The sequence below is a fragment of the Vulpes vulpes genome, chromosome 2 (assembly GCF_048418805.1).
Source record: "Vulpes vulpes isolate BD-2025 chromosome 2, VulVul3, whole genome shotgun sequence".
Taxonomy (NCBI): Eukaryota; Metazoa; Chordata; class Mammalia; order Carnivora; family Canidae; genus Vulpes; species Vulpes vulpes.
The window spans coordinates 10,910,245-10,929,332 of NC_132781.1; positions in this window are offsets into that span (position 1 = coordinate 10,910,245).

Below are 19,088 nucleotides of genomic sequence, written 5' to 3' on the forward strand. Positions count from 1 at the left end.
AGAGGCCAGAAGTCTACATTCAAAGTGTTGGATCCTTCGGGGGGGGGGGGGGGGGGCTCAGAGGTAGAATCCGTTCTGTCACTTAAGGTAGTTGCCAGAAATCCTTGGAGTTCCCTAGCTAGCAGTTGCTTAACTCCGATTTTGTCACATGGCCATCTTCCTTGTGAATCTGTCTTGGTGTATGTTGTCTTCTAAGAACACCCAGTCGTTTCAGATTGAGAGCTCCTCCTATTCCAATATGACCTCATCTTAACTAGTGACATCTGCAAAGACCCTATTTAGAAATAAAAGTCTCAGAAAACATGAATTTTGAGGGGAAGGGCACACTATTCAATCTAGTACAGTGGGGAAGACCAAAGAGAAGCGCTTAAAACTGCCCTCTTCTCAGTAGGATAGGAAATAAAACCAACATTTCATTATTGGAGGGGGGGATGGAGAGAGAATGGAAGAAATTAAAAGACGCAGGTAGATGTAGCCTTTATTACACCTCCCATTTTCACATACTAATCTAGCCCCTGCAGAAACCAGACTCAGAAGATGGCAGTCTACTGCAAACTCAACCGAATAATAGCTCCTATTTAGCAGCTTAGCCAGATAATGCAGTTTTGCAAGAGCGGATTAAGAACAGCTTCTGTCATGTGGTATTCAGCTGCTAATTTATTTGGCAAATGATTTTTCTATTCCAATCAGAGAATCAGGAAGATTTTGCACTAATATGGAATGGTCGAAGCACATTTCAATCTTGCCCTAAGGTTAGACTGGAGTCCTCCCACCCTCAACATATTCCAAAGAAACTTGGATCAGCTGGGCATCCCAAAGAGCATGGCATTGTCTACTTTTTTGACATCATAGACTAGATGAGCAAGAAGTGGTGTTATTGGAGGCCTTGGTAAGATGTTGTGCTGCAGAGGGGATAAAACAAAATGCAACACAAATAATGCTGTACTGGAGAACAACATACTCTCATTTTCCCTTTACTGTCCAAAGTATACTGGATTTTTTGTTATAATATCAATTTTGCACAAAGATGATTCATGATTCTTGAATGCCAAGTATCTTAACCTTGGCCCTATTGACAGTTGGGCTGGATCCTTCTTTGTTGTGCGTGTTGGGGGACTGGGTGGGAGCCTGCCCTGTTGGGTATTTAGCAGCATCCCTGGCCTCTTCCTATTAAATGCCAGTAACACAATAAAATGCTTCGATTTTGTCAAATGTCTCCTTGAGGGCAAGATCTCCCTCTTTGAGGACATTAACTCATGGATTTGGGTTGAAAGTAGATTCAATTCATTTACCCAGTGGTTTCCGTGGAAAAGTTGTCTTTAATACTCTTCTTTGTTTTTTCCATATAGAGGTATGCTTCATATGCTGGTGTTCAAGGGAGGTTGGTTCCTGGTTCTGACTCAAATTGAGTTAATAGACACATCTTTTCAATTCTAATGTTTTTTTTTTCCTCTAAAAAGTCCCTATTAAAGTATAGTTGACAAATAATGTCATATTAATTTCAGGTGTTAAATTCTAATTTTTTAAATAAACATTCAGGGTTTGAGAGACTATCTGCAAACTTACTCTGAAGGTCTCTGCATAATGAAGTTTTTCTCTCAGTGCTATTTTGTTACTCTTATATTTTGATTATTTTGTGATTTTTCTTATTATGTGCAAGGTTTATCTGCTATTCTCTACCCATTTCTTTATGAGGTTCCCAATTTAGGAAGGAGTTTATCTTGGGGGAGGGGGCATGCCTATTTCAAGCCTGTATTATGAATATTAGAAAGGAGTTCCTGAAATAAACATAAATCTCTGCGAAGACACTATGGCAGATCCACACGTTGCAGTAAAGCTTTGCGTACATTTTGAAGTTTAAGGTAAGAACCTTTAAAGAAATTCTACAGATACTATCTGACTTAGGGCCATTAACAGTCATATATAGTATTGTTAATAAAAGATGCAAACCCAGAGTCGTCTTGTGGCCCTCATGGACTTTCCCATGCAGCTGGAGGAAAAAAAAGGTGAGAACTAAATTGTATAAAAAGCCACTGGAGGTTTCTTGGTCATTTTAGTCTAACTGAAAGTCAAAAGAATTTAGAATAATAATTTACAATTTAAACGCAGAGCTCTGTGCTGGGGGAGAATGAATCTCACATTGGAAATGTGGCAGGTTTTTATTCAAAAACGTGTTATCTCAAGCTGTACAATTAGGGCCCAGGATCCTCATCCTCCCGCCTCACTCCAGGGACCAAGAAGCGTAGTTTCTAATCTGCCAGGTGAAAGCCACGAGGTAACTTGCTGCAGGTGCCTAGTAGAGACCCAGCAAAATGTGAACCCCTCTGACCAGCAGAGAGCAGCAGAGGGCTGTGCTGATGGGGAATTTCCCTGGGACCAGAAAAGGGTAGAGTAAGGCTGCTTCAGCAATGGCCCAAGAGCCCAAACTGGAGCCAGCAAGGCAGTCTGGGAAGCCTGAGGCTGAACTCTATTGAGTCAAATGGTCAAGGTTCATGAGAACCTTGTGCTGCTTCATTTGGGAAGTAACGAGACAGCAGCATTCACGATGTCCGAACAAAGAACAAGAAAGAGGATGAGCAAGAAGACAGTCTAGCCCTTCATCACATGGAAGAAAGCTGAACAGCCGGAGGTTAGAAAGCACAGGAAGTGGGTGGTAGACAGGGATTGAGGCTGGATTTTTAAATCCCATCTTCTGTTCATTTTAAGGAGCCACAAAATCCAAAACTTTTCAGGAACTCTCCAAAAAGTGGCCGGGGAATCCTATGTTATCTCTTACGTGGAAAGTAAGTTTTATTGGTAACTGGGATCACTGGAAGGGAGATGGGCAGAGATGGTAAAAAGAAACTGCCAGAAAAGGTGCTTTGGGGATAACATTGTTAATAAAGATAAACTACCGTCTCTGATGTTTACTTCTTATTTTGTTTCAACAGTAAATCTAGTGACACGTATTTGAGAAAATTCAGTTTATTTTTTTCCTATGTAAACAATCACTTAAGTAATGATAATTCTCAGGTGGGTCAGAGCATCAAGATGAGTCAAAACAAAACTGTTAGTTTTTTGGGGAAAACTTTAAAAGTAAGATAATTCCTGCTGTTAGAAGAGACTTGATATGTTAAGAACTAAGCTTTAGAAGTAGTAATTGATAATATTTTTTGAGTGCGTACTCTGTGCAGGGCATTGTTCTGTTCTTCTGTGCACTTTTTGTAGACCAGTGGTTCTCTGACTGCCCATGTCAGGATCTGCTGGGGATTGTTACAAGCGTAAATTCTCGGATCACCCCAGAACTACCAAATCAGAAACTCCAGGAGTGGGGTCCAGCCATCTGTGTAATTAGAGCAAACTCTCCAGGTGATTCTAGTACTTGCTAAAGTTGGAGCATGTATTTACCACCAGTGTTGAATATTGTATTTAATCCTTACAACAACCCTAAGAACTAAGGATCTTTATTTTCACCCTCCACTTTATAGCTGGAAAATCTGAGGCGGGAGAAGTTAAACGATTTACTCAATGACACTGAGTTCCTAAGTTGCACAATGGGATTTGAATCCAGGCAGTGTGACTTCAGAGCTTATGTTCTTGATGTCCTTCAGAGAGTGCTACTAAGCCTCTCGTGGGATCTGGCTTCTGCCCTATGACACTTACAACATTGAATTCACTCATTAAAAGCAATGTGTGTCCAGGCAAAAATTGTGAATGGTCTAAGGAAGGAGACAGTTCAGGAACAGACTTTGGAGGGCTTAGCTCCTTTCCCTGAGAGTTTCTGAAAATTAACTCTACTTGATTTTCACCCTAAAGCTATTTGATCTCTGGGTATGCATGCAACTCCACACACATATGAGGGTGTGGTGTGTGTGTTGCCAAAGGTAGCTAGTAGTAACTGAAATTTTATTATTCTTCCTGTCTTCCTGCTAGGTCAATTGAAGATAATCAGTCAAAAGTGGTCAGTTGTGAAAAGCATAGAGAAATGAGAATTTGCAGTAGCTAAACAGTGATTTTCAAACTTAAACGGATATCTCAATCACCTGCTTTGAGAAGATCCTGGATACAGGGAAGCCTGAGGTGTCCGGGCAAAAATTGTGAACGGTCTAAGGAAGGAGACAGTTCAGGAACAGACTTTGGAGGGTTTAGCTCCTTTCCCTGAGAGTTTCTGAAAATTAACTCTACTTGATTTTCACCCTAAAGCTATTTGATCATTTAGATCAGAAAAGACAAATTTGTAAAGAGCGCATAATTAAAAGACTGACTTTTTGTGGTAAAGGAGTTTTACATTCTGAGGGTGTGTGTGTGTGTGTTGGGAAAGGAAGCCTGGTGCGTAGCCAGCTGGCCCCTAGACTCAACTGGCTTTGATCATGTGCATAGTAATCAGTGATTAAATTCAGTGTCTTTTGTGTTTAAATTCTTGCAGTGGCCCAAACACTAGGTTAGGAGCTATGGATGTAAGGTAGATAATACAATCTTGACTTTATATCTCTTTTTTAAAGATTTTATTTATTTATTCACGAGAGACACAGAGAGAGAGGCAGAGACATAGGCAGAGGGAGAAGCAGGCTCCATGTAGGGAGCCTGATGTGGGACTCGATCCCGGGACCCCAGGATCACACCCTGAGCCGAAGGCAGGCGCTAAGCCGCTGAGCCACCCAGGCATCCCACATGTATTACTGTGTTAATATAAAATGTTTACAACAATAAACCAGATAGGATGAGATAAAGATGGAAGAGTTCTTGTCAATTATGAATACGTGGCCATACTTCATACTTGAAGTGCCATTTTCTTATTTTTCACCTATATGTGCATTATTAAAATAATTTGTAATGCACACTTTTTTTTTAGTTTTTTTTTATTGGAGTTCAATTTGCCAACATATAACATAACACCCAGTGCTCATCCTGCCTAGTGCCACCCCCTCAGTAATGCATACTTTTTTATTTTGTAGAAATCCTTTTCAGTCATGTTGCAGCTAAATTGAGTTAGTATAATATGTAAATCTGTATAATGATCCAACCTTATGTGGTTAGATAGCTGGGAAATGAATAGATCACCATCACCATCAATTCTTTTTCTTTTTTTTCAAGTCTTACTTCTTTTTTTTATTTTTGAAAAAATTTTTTAATTTATTTTTTATTGGTGTTCAATTTGCCAACATATAGAATAACACCCAGTGCTCATCCCATCAAGTGCCCCCCTCAGTGCCCATCACCTAGTCACCCCCACCCCCTGCCCACCTCCCTTTCTATCACCATCAATTCTTCAGCATTGTAGGGTTTCCACTCATATTTCAAATATTTTGTGTAGGGTTCATGAGACATTTCCGATTTATAGGTGTACTGATTAAGAGCACCATTTTTTCTTACTTCCCACCACCATAAAGAGATTCTTACATATACGCAAAAGGAGGCAGGTGCCAGGATGTCACAACAGCCTGTTTGTAAGAATGAAAAACTGTCTGGAGACGTAGTGACCAGCAATAGGTAAGTTTTAAATGAATTGTATTTTATTCACTCTTTAAAAAGTTAAATTAGTTAGATCAACATGTATCAACATGGATAAATAAAATATAAGTAAAATCTTAAGTGAACAAGGCAAGTTGCAGAATAAAATATGTAGTATTATATTATTCTTTTAATTTACAAACACATGAAATAATGGTATATTCTGTTCAGGAATTCATATATAACTCATAAAGCAGAAATGAGTGGGAAGAGATGCCCTGGGCTAAAGGAACAGGCATAAGATTAGGGAGAGATTACAAAGGATACTTTAAATGTGACAAAATATTAATTTTTTAAAGTTTGGGGAATATATACATGGTATTTTGTTACATTCCCCTATGTTTTCCTATATGTTGGAGATATTTCATAATAAAAATGAGGGCATAATAACAAAAGTAAAAATCGTTGAGTTGGGCACCTGGGTGGCTCAGTGGCTGAGCGTCTGCCTTTGGCCTAGGTCGTGATCCTGGGATCCTGGGATGGAGTCCTGCCTTGGGCTTCCCAAAGGGAGCCTGCTTCTCCTCTGCCTGTGTCTCTGCCTCTCTCTCTGTGTCTCTCATGAATAAATAAATAAATAAAATCTTTTAAAAAACCATTGAGTGGAAATAATAGTTTCAATCATTAAAACTAAAGCTGTTCTTTTTAAAAAGATCTAGCAATAAAATATCATTCATATCTGGGAACAAGAAAGAAGGGAAGTGAATTTTTGAAAATATAGTTACTTTTCTAAAGAAATCTGAATTGTTTTTTAAAGATTTTATTTACTTATTCATGAGAGACACAGAGAAAGGCGGAGACAGCAGCAGCAGGCTCCATGCAAGGAGCCCGATATGGAACTCGATCCTGGGACTCCGGGATCATGCCCTGAGCTGAAGGCAGATGCCCAACCACTAAACCTCCCAGCCATCCCTGAATTATTTTTATTTATGCAAGAAATAAACCTGGGATGCACAAATCAATCAACCTACAACAGAAGAATATTTAAGAAGCTAACTTTTGATATAACTATAAAAGATGAATCTGAGGAGAGAACTAGTTCCTCAATCCAGCTCTCCAGTCCAGGAAAAAGACTAAATCCAACAAGGCAAACATAATACCCTTTCTAGAGATCTACATAAGCCCCTAAGTGCCAGTAGAGCTTGGTAATTAAATTGATATTGATTATGAGAAAGAGAAACACAAAACAAATGTTAAAATTATTTTATTTTTAAATTTTTCACTTCCATGTAGTTAACCTATATTGTATTATTAGTTTCAGGAGTAGAATTTAGTGATTCATCAGTCTCATATAATACCCAGTGCCCGCTCCATCATGTGCCCTCCTTAATGCCCATCACCCAGTTACCCCATCGCCCCACCACCTTCCCCTCCAGCAACCCTCAGTTTGTTTCCTAGAGTTAAGAATCTCTTATGTTTGTCTACCTCTCTATTTCCATCTTATTTTTTTTTATTATCTTAATTTTCCTTCCCTTCCATTATGTTCATCTCTTTTGTTTCGGAAATTCCACATACGAGTGAGAACATATGGTATTTGTCTTTCCCTGGCTGACTTATTTATCCTAACATAATACCCACTTGTTCTACCCATGTTGTTACAAATGGCAAGATTTCATTCTTTTTTATGGCTGAGTAATGTTCTATTGCACACACACATGAACACACATGCACACACACACCCATCTTCTTTATCCATTCAACAAGTGTTGAGATTCTGAACTGGGTATCTAGTAAGAGAAAAGGAAAAAAAAAAAAAAGAAAAGAAAAGGCTTAGTGAGCCAAGTGTGTTGGGAAGATAAATTAGACACTTGAGTTTTGATGTGTCAAAATGGAATAAATAGATCCAGTATAAGGAGGTGATGGCTGAAAACATAGATCTAGGATAAAGCTGAAAGGGTGGATATATTTATTAAAGGAAAGGCCAAAATTTGAAGTTAAAAAGTGCGAAGGGACATAAATAAACTGAAGATTGTTAGAAAAAGAGAAGTCAGAGAAGGAAAATGGTAAATTGTAACATAGAGTTCCTAGCAATAGATCTCAATAGTGTAAAATGCTACAGAAAGATTAAAAAAAAAAAAAACAGTACTGCAGATGTTGATACCAAGATGTCAGTGGTCATTGGCAAGATCTGAGAGCTTAGTTTCATTTAGTTTCATTAGCATGGGTATGGGGGTAAGGAAAACTGTCAAATGACCATCAGCTATAAAAATTGAGTTCACCCTGTACTGCCTGTGTGTTTGTTATGGGCCAAATCATATGCCACAAAAAAAGATAGATTGAAGGCCCAACTCCTGGTACCTGTGAATATGATTTTATTTGGAAAATAGGGTCTTTATAAACATAATCTCATACCAAAGTAGAGTGTGCCCTTAATCTGATATGACTGGTCTCTGTATAAGGAGCGGGGACAGAAGAGACACAGAGGGGACCACCACGTGATAATGAGGTTACAGAGCAAAGATACGGAATGAGAAGGATGATTATCAAGCCCCAGGAGCCAGGAGAGAGCGTGGCCTGGGAGATGACACCTTGATTTCAGACTTCCAGCCTCTGGAACTGTGAGGGAATACATTTCTGTCATTTTTAACACACCCAGTTTGTGGTGCCTTGTTACAGAGCCCCAAGAAACTAATACCATGGGGATTTGCACAGTGAATGTGAGATGAGCTAGTAGACGAAGTTTATATGATTATTTGGCTTAAGAAAGGCAGCAGCAGTCAGTAGAAAATTTCCCCGTATAATTAATTATTAGGCATGTCCACAGAAAGGGGGGGAGGAGAGAAGATATTATATTAGAAGTCATAAAGGGGGAGCTGGATTTTAGAGTAGGTTATAAGACTGGGTTGAGAGGTGAGGCAGGGAGATTAAGTCTGGCAAAGACTGGCCCGGTTTCCTCTGGGAACTTTTCACATGAAGCAGAGAGGGTGGGAGGGAAGCCTCCACCCAGTGGTCTCTGAGATTTCAGTAAAACATTAAATTTATGTACTGAAACGAGTGCAGAAGTAGGGCTGAGGACCCAGGGAGAGTAGGAAGACCAAGGAGTAGATTAAAAGATCTGTGAAGTGTGCTGAGGAGGGCTGGCTTGATTCATGGGTCCCCACAAATCCAAGTCTGGAGGAGTTCAGCCTTGGGACCCAGAAGCAGTACTTACTACCCAGGTAGAAATGTGCAGAGGCTCAGAACAGACAAAGTCCAGCCTCCGTGATACATGTGGAATGGAGGCCTGGGGATTCGGTGTCACCTGTCCAAGCTGAAGAGTGACAGGTTTGGAATGTAGATCTCAGACTCCTGCACTTGTAAGCACGTCACTGCACTATAGTGGAGATTAAAATCCCTAAAACTATGGAAATAAGTTAGCTTCTAAATTTAGTTCCTAAGAAAGTGTGTGTATGTATTATAATATGATTTTTTGTTGTTTGTTTTTTACCCCACACCCATATAAAATAAATATCATCATTAATGTCTGGAATTGGAACCAGGTTAAACAGTTGGTGTTATTTGGTTCATAGACTCTTACTTCTAGCAGTGACTGGCAAAATAAGAGGAGAAATGTGACCAACAATAAGGGAGGGATACAATTAGCGTCAAAGACAATGTTTACGTCCATTTTCTCAATGAAAATGGTAGTCATTGAAATAGTCTCAGGGTGCTCCATTCTTGTCTTAACTATTAAACTATGAAAATGGGTATTAGATATTGTTTTAATTAGCATAATTTTCATAGCGGTTGTTGAGAGTGAGGGGCCTGGAGCCCAAACACGGCTCTGGGCTCACATGTGGGCTCTGCCTTTATTTGAACATCTGCAAATAACCTCCATCTAGAAGACCCACTTTCGAATCTGTAACACGGTTGTGACTCTAGTAGCGACATAGGTTTGCTTTCATAGGTTTGCTTATTTAGGAAATAAGGAAAAGCGGTGTAAGCCATTCTGCATACTTTCCAGCACACAGCAATCGTTTGTACGAGGAGCCACTTAACTGAAGGGCAGTTAGGTTTTAGGTGAAAACTTCCCATGTGCATTCTTCTTTTTTTAATTTAGATTCAATTTACCAACATAGAGTATAACACCCAGTGCTCATCCCATCAAGTGCCCTCCTTAGTGCCCATTACCCAGCTACCCCATCCATCCCCCCAAGACCTCCCCTTCTGCGACCCTTTGTTTCCCAGAGTTAGGAGTCGCTTAGGGTTTGTTTTCCCTCTAATTTTTTCCCACTCAGTTTCCCTCCTTTCCCTTATAATCCCTTTTGCTATTTCTTATATTCCCCATATGAGTGAACCATATGATGATTGTCTTTCTCCAATTTACTTATTTCACTCAGCATAATACCCTCCAGTTGCACCCATGTTGAAGCAAATGGTGGATATTCATCCTTTCTGGTGGCTAATATTCCACACACACATCTTCTTTATCCATTCATCTGTTGAAGGACATCGTGGCTCCTTCCACAGTTTGGCTATTGTGGACATCATGGCTGTGAATATTGGGGTACAGGTATCGTTTCACTGCATTTGTATCTTTGGGGTAAATACCCAGTAGTGTAATTGCTGGGTTGTAGGATAGCTCTATTTTTAACTTCTTGAGGAACCTCCACACTGTTTTCCAGAGTGGCTGCACCAGCCTGTATTCCCACCAACAGTGTAAGAAGGTTCTCCTTTCTCTGCATCCTCGCATCTGTCATTTCCTGACTTGTTAATTTTAGTCATTCTGACTGGTGTGAGGGGGTATCTCATTGTGGTTTTGATTTGTATTTCCCTGATGGCAAGTGATGCAGAGCATTTTGTCATGTGCTTATTGGCCATGTCTATGTCTTCTTTGGAGAAATGTCTGTTCATGTCTTCTTCCCATTTCATGACTGGATTGTTTCTCTGGTGTTGAATTTAATAAGTTCTTTATAGATCTTGGATACTAGCCCTTTATCTGATATGTCATTTGCAAATATCTTCTCCCATTCCATAGGTTGTCTTTTAGTTTTGTTGATTGTTTCCGTCACTGTGCAGAAGTTTATCTTGATGAAATCCCAATAGTTCATTTTACTTTTGTTTCCTTTGCCTTCTTGATGTGTCTTGTAAGAAGTTTCCGTGGCCAAGTTCAAAAAGGGTGTTACTATGTTCTCCTCTAGGATTTGATGGATTCTTGTCTCACATTTAGATCTTTCAACCATTTTGAGTTTATCTTTGCGTATGGTATAAGAGAATGGTCCAGTTTCATTCTTCTGCATGCAGCTGTCCAATTTTCCCAGCACCATTTCTTGAAGAGACTTTTTTCCAGTGGATATTCGTTCCTGTTCTGTTGAAGATTAGTTGACCATAGAGTTGAGGGTCCATTTCTCTATTCTGTTCCATTGATCCATGTGTCTGTTTTTGTTCACATGCATTATTCTGATTTCTGAGATGATTGGCCCTCATTTTTCCTCTCTCTGTTCAACTTTCTTTCTTTTTAGTCTGCTCTTTATTTTCTTGACTTGGCTGTCTAATTTTTAATCACAAAAAGCTAGTTTTTAATCACTTTCCAAACACTGTGGGTTTTTTTCTTCCTTTTGGAATCTGATCACTTTTTATGAATGCTAGAAGGACAGAACAATAAATATCACGTGCCGTGCTTAGCCAACCTTCCATAACTACAGTCCCTGCAGAGTAACTGGACAAGAAAGACATGCGGGGGGAAAAAAACAACAAACAAAAACCAATCTAACAAATAAAGGACATTTGGCAGGCTTTTTACACACAGGCTATGTCCTGTTTTCAGATGCCAAACTGAATAAAAACAGTTTTAAAAGAGGCAAACATTTGCAGAAGAGCCCATGAAGGAATCTTAGCTGTCCTCCTAGACAAAAAGGAAACAATGAATCAGAGGTCCTTCTAAGCTCCTCATTCATTTTCCTGACAGTTAAATTTGTTTTTTACCTTCCACTTTGCATAAGGTAAGGCATAAAGTATATACATATAGCCAATGCCAAACATATTGATTGATACTATTAAAATTATTATATTATTCTGATATTTCTAAATTATTGTGTTTTATATTATAGATCTAATGAGTGAATTAATTTTTAAAACTCAGTTATGTAGTATTTTAGTGTGATGTTCAAATGGAAAAGAGGCTCAGAAGTGTGTACAAATATAATTAATTTCTTCTGGTCAGTGTTATACTTCTCAGGGTAGCCTTTTGAGAATTTGGAAGGTTTTAGTTCTTGGAAATGTGTAGGCATTAGGACAGGTTACTTTTCCCTGTGGTTTTTTTTTTTCTTTTAAAATGTCTTTGTGGGTAGCTTACTGAGCTATTCAAATAGACCTGTATAGCTGTTAGGTGAAGATGAATGTTTTGACTTAGAAACTTTCTTTTTTTTTTTTTTAGAAACTTTCTTGTTAGAATTTAGAGTTCTTTTGATGTTTGGTTGCTTTAACTTTTGTCAAAAAAGAAAATAGAACAAGTTCTCTGAACATCGTAATCTCTTTTTTGAAAGATTTTATTTATTTGCGAGAGAAAAGACAGAGATGGTGACCGAAATAGTGAGAGAGAGCATGATCAAGGAAGAGAAGGAGAAGCAGACTCCCCTTTGAGCAGGGAGCCCGACATGGGGCTTGATTCCAGGACCCTGGGACCATGACCCAAGCCAAAGGCAGATGTTTAACTGACTGAGCCACCCAGGGGCCCCTGAACCTTATAATCTGTATATGACATCAACATTTATTCAAAGGAGTTTGAGTAACCAGAGTTGTGATTTCAAATTGAAGACAGAAGAATCTGTTACACATCATGATGACCTAAAAATCAATTACTTCAATCATATCCATGAACATGGTTTTGGTTTTCATCTGCATTTGTCTGGCATTCTTCGTTCACAAAAGGGGGACCCATGGATTTAAGAGGAGAAATTCATTCTTTGGGATTCTAAGAATGACTATGATGTTAATTAGCTTTACTCAGTGGTTATCTAGATCTTAAATAAGCATGCAAAAGCGTGCCATTCAGAGTACAGACTGCTCATGGGCAATTCTCTGACAAAAAAAAAAAACTGGATATGATTTTATTCATGTTATATTTCTCTTTTTTCTTAAGATTTTATTTATTCATGAGAGACACACAGAGAGAGGTGGAGACAAAGGCAGAGGGCGAGGCAGGCTCCCTGAGGGGAGCCTAATATGGGATTGGATCCCAGGACCCTGGGATCACAATCTGAGCCAAAGGCAGATGCTCAATTAGTGAGCCACCCAGGTGCCTCTGAATAGATTTTAAATGATAGCACTCTACTGAGGACAGTTTGATTCAGTTCTTATTAATTGGGAGGGCTGAGGGAAAAAAGTCTATGAGGAAATATTAGGGAACTTTTTTGGGATCTCTTTTCACGACTATGCTTTTCTGTAAACATAGAGTAGTTTTAGGGAGCCGGATTGCTGATTATCAATACCTTTGCATTCTGTTACGTTCCCAGTATAAGGACACAGACATAAAGGTCAAAGGGATTTGGTGTGTTTCCTTGAGATATGTCTGTGCCTGCTTTGGCCACATTGAAGCTGTATTCTGTTTAAAAATAGTGAATACCATTTCTCTGGGAGTAGCAGAGTTCACATCCTTCTTTTCCTTCTCTGTGGTAGCTCTTAAAGCAGTTCAGTTAGAATATTTTAGCTGTTAAGTTGACAGAGAGTACATTTATAATAATCACCCACTAGAATTATAAAAGAACTTATCAAAAATGTTTTAAATCTCAAAATGTAGAAATACTGACCCAATTCCATCACCCTATCCTATTCGCCCACAACTCAGATTTGACAAGTGTTAACTTCTTGCCATCTTTGCTTCATCTCTGTGTCTGGCCTTTCAAGATATATGACACTTTACTGTCATACTTGAGCTAGAACCTACAAAAATTAAAAACCTATTCTACATAACCACTAATACACTTCAGAAAATTAGTGAAAATTGCATATAACCATCTCAAGTTCAATTTCTTAAATTCCCTGAAAAATTCTTTTTCTAAAAAATATTTATTTATTTATTTATTTATTTATTTATTTATTTGAGAGAGAGAGAGAGAGAGAGAGAGAGAGAGAGAGAAAGCACAAGCAGAACGGGCAACGGAAGGAGAGAGAAACTTGAGCCTAAAGTGGGGCTTGATTTCACCACCCTGAGATCACGACCTGAGCCAGAAACAAAAGTCAGACCCTTAACTGCTGTGCCACTCAGGTACTACTGAAAAATTCTTTTAAAGTTGGTTTTGATAAGCCAGGGACCAATGGGACCAGCTACCCATCTGCCTGAACAGCCGCCTCATGTCCTGGGATGTGTGGATGAGTTTAATGACTCTGATCTGGTGGTGGCATATATCCCAGTCACTAACATGACACAGAGGATAATGGATAAAATGGCTTTGGCTTCCTTTATGAAAGGTGTGTTGCCCAATGACCAATGTTTCATTATTAGGCAACCTGCACACGTTAAACTTGAAGTTTGTTTTGCAAGTTGAATTTATTTACTTAGCCTATACTTTGGTAGTTTTCACCTGGGGCAAGGACTCTTAATCCACCTGCCATGTAGGATCGGTGTGGGGCTACAGTTGAGGGTATGTGGGTGAGACGTGACATAGACTTACTGGAGATTTCTTTCTTTCTTTCTTTCTTTTTTTTAAAGATTTTATTTATTCATCACACACACACACACACACACAGGCAGAGGAAGAAGCAGGCTCCTCAAAAGGAGCCCGATGTGGGACTTGATCTCGGGATTCTGGGATCACACCCTGAGCTGAAGGCTGATGCTTAACCACTGAGCCATAAATTACATATATTACCTTCACCCCTCTCCTCCTTGAAATCTGGGCTGTTATGAGTGATTATTATTCTATGATGTGTAATCCAAAAAGTAAGGTTGGAATAGGAAAAAATAGTTTGGACTCTTCTTAGATGATTTCAGTCTTTATCTCTGGATCACTTTCTTCTGTTTGGTGATTCTTCATTGCAGCTTCTAGATCTCTGACTTCTGCCTGTTTCCTTTACCCACATTGGCCATGTGCTCTGACTGACCAGTGTTCATTCTCTACTGATCTGGTTTTCCATGCTTCCACCATTTGATCATTTATCACATCTCTTTTTAAGTCAAGAAGCATTTATAGAAGCCACAGGGACTAGTCTCCCTGCCTGCAGTGTATGCTCCCTGCTGCTTTCCATCCTTGGAGTCTCATGGCTCATTGAAGTCTATCCTTTTTGAATATAAGCAGCCAATTCACCTGCCATGCCAGCCTGTTCCAATCATAGCTCCTCTCTTGCCATATCATTCTACATTTGTCTGACTCATGCTATTCAGCCCAAGTGCTCATGTTTAGCCCTTCACAGTATTTGTATACTGCTTGAGAAAATCAGTGAAATTAGTATTGTCCTCATAAAAATGCCACAGCCTTATTCCATGTTTGGAAGGATGAATAGTTTTGAAAGATATGGCGACACAATGAAAATAAATACCTTTTCCTTCTTCGTGTAGACATTGTCCTGAGTGAGATTTAAATACTGTGTTAAAATTAATAAGAATCCTGGGATGTAACACATGAAATTATTTTAAAAAGTATTTAAAAGGAGGTCATAAGTTGGACTTCAGAGGTTTCTGACGTTTCTATTAGTAATAGGTCAATTAACCACTTATTGGGTGGATTACTTCTACAGATTATGAACTCATCCATTATGAATGTTACGAGCTTAATTCTAAGGAATGTTCTTGACTCCAAAGAACCTGGAGGTATACTCTAACGTCACTTGTGATTTTTGTACTCTGATTATTTGCTGCAACTTATTTCTAGTGGCATAGTATTTTCATGTGATAGGTATTAGTACTCTTGGCAGAAAAAAATTGGTGAGAAAAAACCACCTACCAAATTCTCAAGTATTTCCACTGATTATTTTAAGTATTTTTTCTTTTTAATTTTTAAAATTATTTTAATCACCAAGGTAATAGTCACCCTAAAAAAAAGCTAAGCAATACAAACTGAAGAAAAAGAAAAAGAGAGAACTTTTGCTTTTATCCTAACCACAGCTTCCTCCACACCATACATGTGTGTATTTAAATTTGTGTGTATCTTTTTAAGATAATGTATACATGCACGTATAACTGGTTCCATAAATAGACATATATATTTACATATATATGTAGGCACACAGATCAGTTTCTTTATTATAATGGGATCACACTAAAAAAATGCTGCAAATAGTTTTTTTTAAAGATTTATTTATTTTAAAAAGAGAGAGAGTGAGGGGAGGGATAAAAAGAGAGAGAGAGAGAGAGAGAGAGAGAATCTCAAGCAGAATCCCCATGGAGCCTGGAGCCTGATGTGAAGCTCGATCTCACGCCCCTGAGATCATGACCTGAGCCGAAACCAAAAGTTGGATGCTCAACTGACTGAGCCACCCAGGTCCCCCTGCAAATGGTTTTTAAAAGACATGTCATTTGTGTCTTTTCATACATTTACATTGAGCCAAAATGATAGAAAAGATTTTCAGGACCTAATTTAGAGACACATACTTAAGAATAGTATGTGACACCAATAAACCTAAATAATTGTAACTTGGTTTTGTGTTCTCTAGGATGAGTTGATATGATTATTTATATTTTTCATACATGGCAGGAAGAACAATCATCGGAATTGCTGATAAATGATGGCTACAGTACTTTCAGAAAACCATCATGTGTTTCTAGCAGCAATGTCCACAATAGCCAAACTGTGGAAGGAGCCTCGGTTTCCATCGAAAGATGAATGGATAAAGAAGATGTGGTCTATGTATACAATGGAATATTCCTCAGCCATTAGAAACGACAAATACCCACCATTTGCTTCAACGTGGATGGAACTGGAGGGTATTATGCTGAGTGAAATAAGTCAATCGGAGAAGGACAAACATTATATGGTCTCATTCATTTGGGAGATATAAAAAATAGTGAAAGGGAATAAAGGGGAAAGGAGAAAAAATAAGTGGGAAATATCAGAAAGGGAGACAGAACATGGAAGACTCCTAACTCTGGGAAACAAACTAGGAGTGGTGGAAGGGGAGGTGGGCGGGGGGTGGGGGTGACTGGGTGGCGGGCACTGAGGGGGGCACTTGACGGGATGAGCACTGGGTGTTATTCTGTATGTTGGCAAATTGAACACCAATAAAAAATAAATTTATTAAAAAAAAAAAAGAAAACCATCATGAAGTGGTGAGGGTTGTGTTTAATGATACTTTTTCATATCAGCTGAAGTTTAGTTGGGGATATGGAATCCCAATTATGGAAGAACAGTCTGAACATGCAGGTAACTATATAAGAATTGATTCAATCTTTATTGCTGCTTCATCAAATCCCCAGTTGGGGATGACTGATAAAAACATCAATAAAATCAAGAAATAAGTAATACACTTTTTTTCTCCTGAACTTAGTGATCAGTCTATACTACAGAATGAGTCCAGTTGCTTTGGCCGCCATTCAATAATATGCTGCTTTCTTCCAGTTTTGTGGAATGCTTTAAAAATGCTCTAGATTGTATAATCATGGGCTCTGAGCAGGCATGTAGATATTTCACTTCAGAGCCACAGTTAATGATTTAGTTCCATTGATAGATTCCATTGCATAATGATGGGCATGTTTTTCTCCTTCCTTAAAGAACACTGTTGGGATATGGATGATAAAATTTTTTGATACGTGACAAGATACTGGCAAAAAGGGTTTGTAGTTTTTCAAACTTCAATGAATGCTACAATTAAATAAGTAAGTGCCGAACTTAATGTATTTTATACCTTCTGTATTTTCTCCCTGTCTTCCAGTCTCTACCTCTTACTCTCTGTTGCCCCTACACTCTTAGATTATGCTCTGTCTCTTATTCTCAGAGAAAATAGAGAAGCTGACAAATGGGAATATTCCCAACTTCCCAACACAAATCCTGTTAAACTACAGACCTACCACTCACTACACCCATCCTTTTCCTCCAGCTTCCTCACTGATGTCCTTCCTCAGTTCACAGGCTGGATCCAGTCCCTTCCAACATTATCAGGAAGGTTGTAAAATGGATTTTCTTTTCTGTCTCTTCTTTCTTCAACTTTCTCCTTTTAACTAGATTCTTCTCTCTGGAATTTAAAAGTATTGATTTCTTCACATGTTATCAGGACCTTTCCTTATTTCCTCCCCAGGCAGGTACTCTAGCTCCCTCCAAACAACTAAGTTTCGTGAAAGGGTGGCCTTCATGTAGGCTCCACTCAACTCAGGATGATTTCTGTCCCCATCACACCACCCAAACAGCTTTTTCTGACAACTCCCATGTCTATTTACAATGGGCATTTTTCATTCTTTATCGTACTTGATCTTTTAACTAAACAGCAGAGGCTTCACCTGGTTTTCGTATACTTTTCCACCTTTCCTTCTCAGTCTTGCCAGCTCATCCAACTTCACACTTGTGCTTCTTTAAATCTGTAATTCCACAAGGTTCTAACCTAGGCATCTTTCCCCATATTATATACTTTCTCTAAACAGTATTATTTATTTCCATAACTTTAATTACAGTTTACATGCTGATAACTCTAAGGGCCCTACTTCATCTTATAGGCCAGCACACTTGTTCTGTAAGGGGCCAGGTAATAAATATTCTAGGCTCCTGGGCCCAAACTTTTTCTAGGGGACCTACTCAACTCAGCACTTGTAACATGAAAGAAGTCATAGTATGTAAAGAAATGAGTATGGCTCCATTCCAATAAAACTTTATTTATAAAAACAAGTGATAGACCAGATTTGGTCCATGGACCATCGTCTGCTCTAGTTCTACCTACCTGACTGTTATCGCCGAGTATCTCCACTTTGACACTTCCGAAAGGATGCAAATTAGTGTGTTCAAAAATGAACGTGGGTATTTTTCTCTTAATGTGGCTGAATCTTTTAAAAAATTTTCTATTGTAGCAAATGCCAGAGCTACCCACCTAAGTGAACAATTAGAAACTGGGGAATTATCAGATAAAATTTCCTCTACCCCATTACCTCCCTCTCGTCCAGCTTTTGTCAATCCTAAAAACTGAAATCCATGTACTTCTCAACTCTGCCACCAGCACTATTATTATCTTTTGCCTGAACTGTGGGAGGAGTTTATTTCTCCAGCCTCATCTCTTTCCCTCCCTCTGCCCCTTCTTCTGCCTCTCTCCCTGTCAGTTTTCCTTCAAGGACCTCCCTCCTGTGCATCCACTACACTATACCCCTTCTTTCCTTTGCAAATGCTGTTTCCTCTGCTCAGACCTTTCTTCTCCATCCTCAACTCCCCCTTTCCCAAGCTTTGTTCAGGTAAGATCACTGTATAAATAAATGTCATTTCTTCAGGAAAGTCTTCCCTGTTTTTGCTCTTAGAACACCCTCTACTTTTTTAATGCAGGTGCTCAATTATAATCAAACAATTGATTGTGCAATGGGTTGTTTGATGTCTCCTCTTCCTTCTCTGCTCCACCTTGAAATGTAAAGCTCCATGAGAGTGAGGAGTGGATCGCTATCTCTCCACCACCTATCACAATGTATTGGGTGTGATAGATGTCCAGTAACTTTTAAAATGAGTCTTATAAGTCATGTCAATGAATACTAAAAGTCATCAACACTGTTCTGATGATAT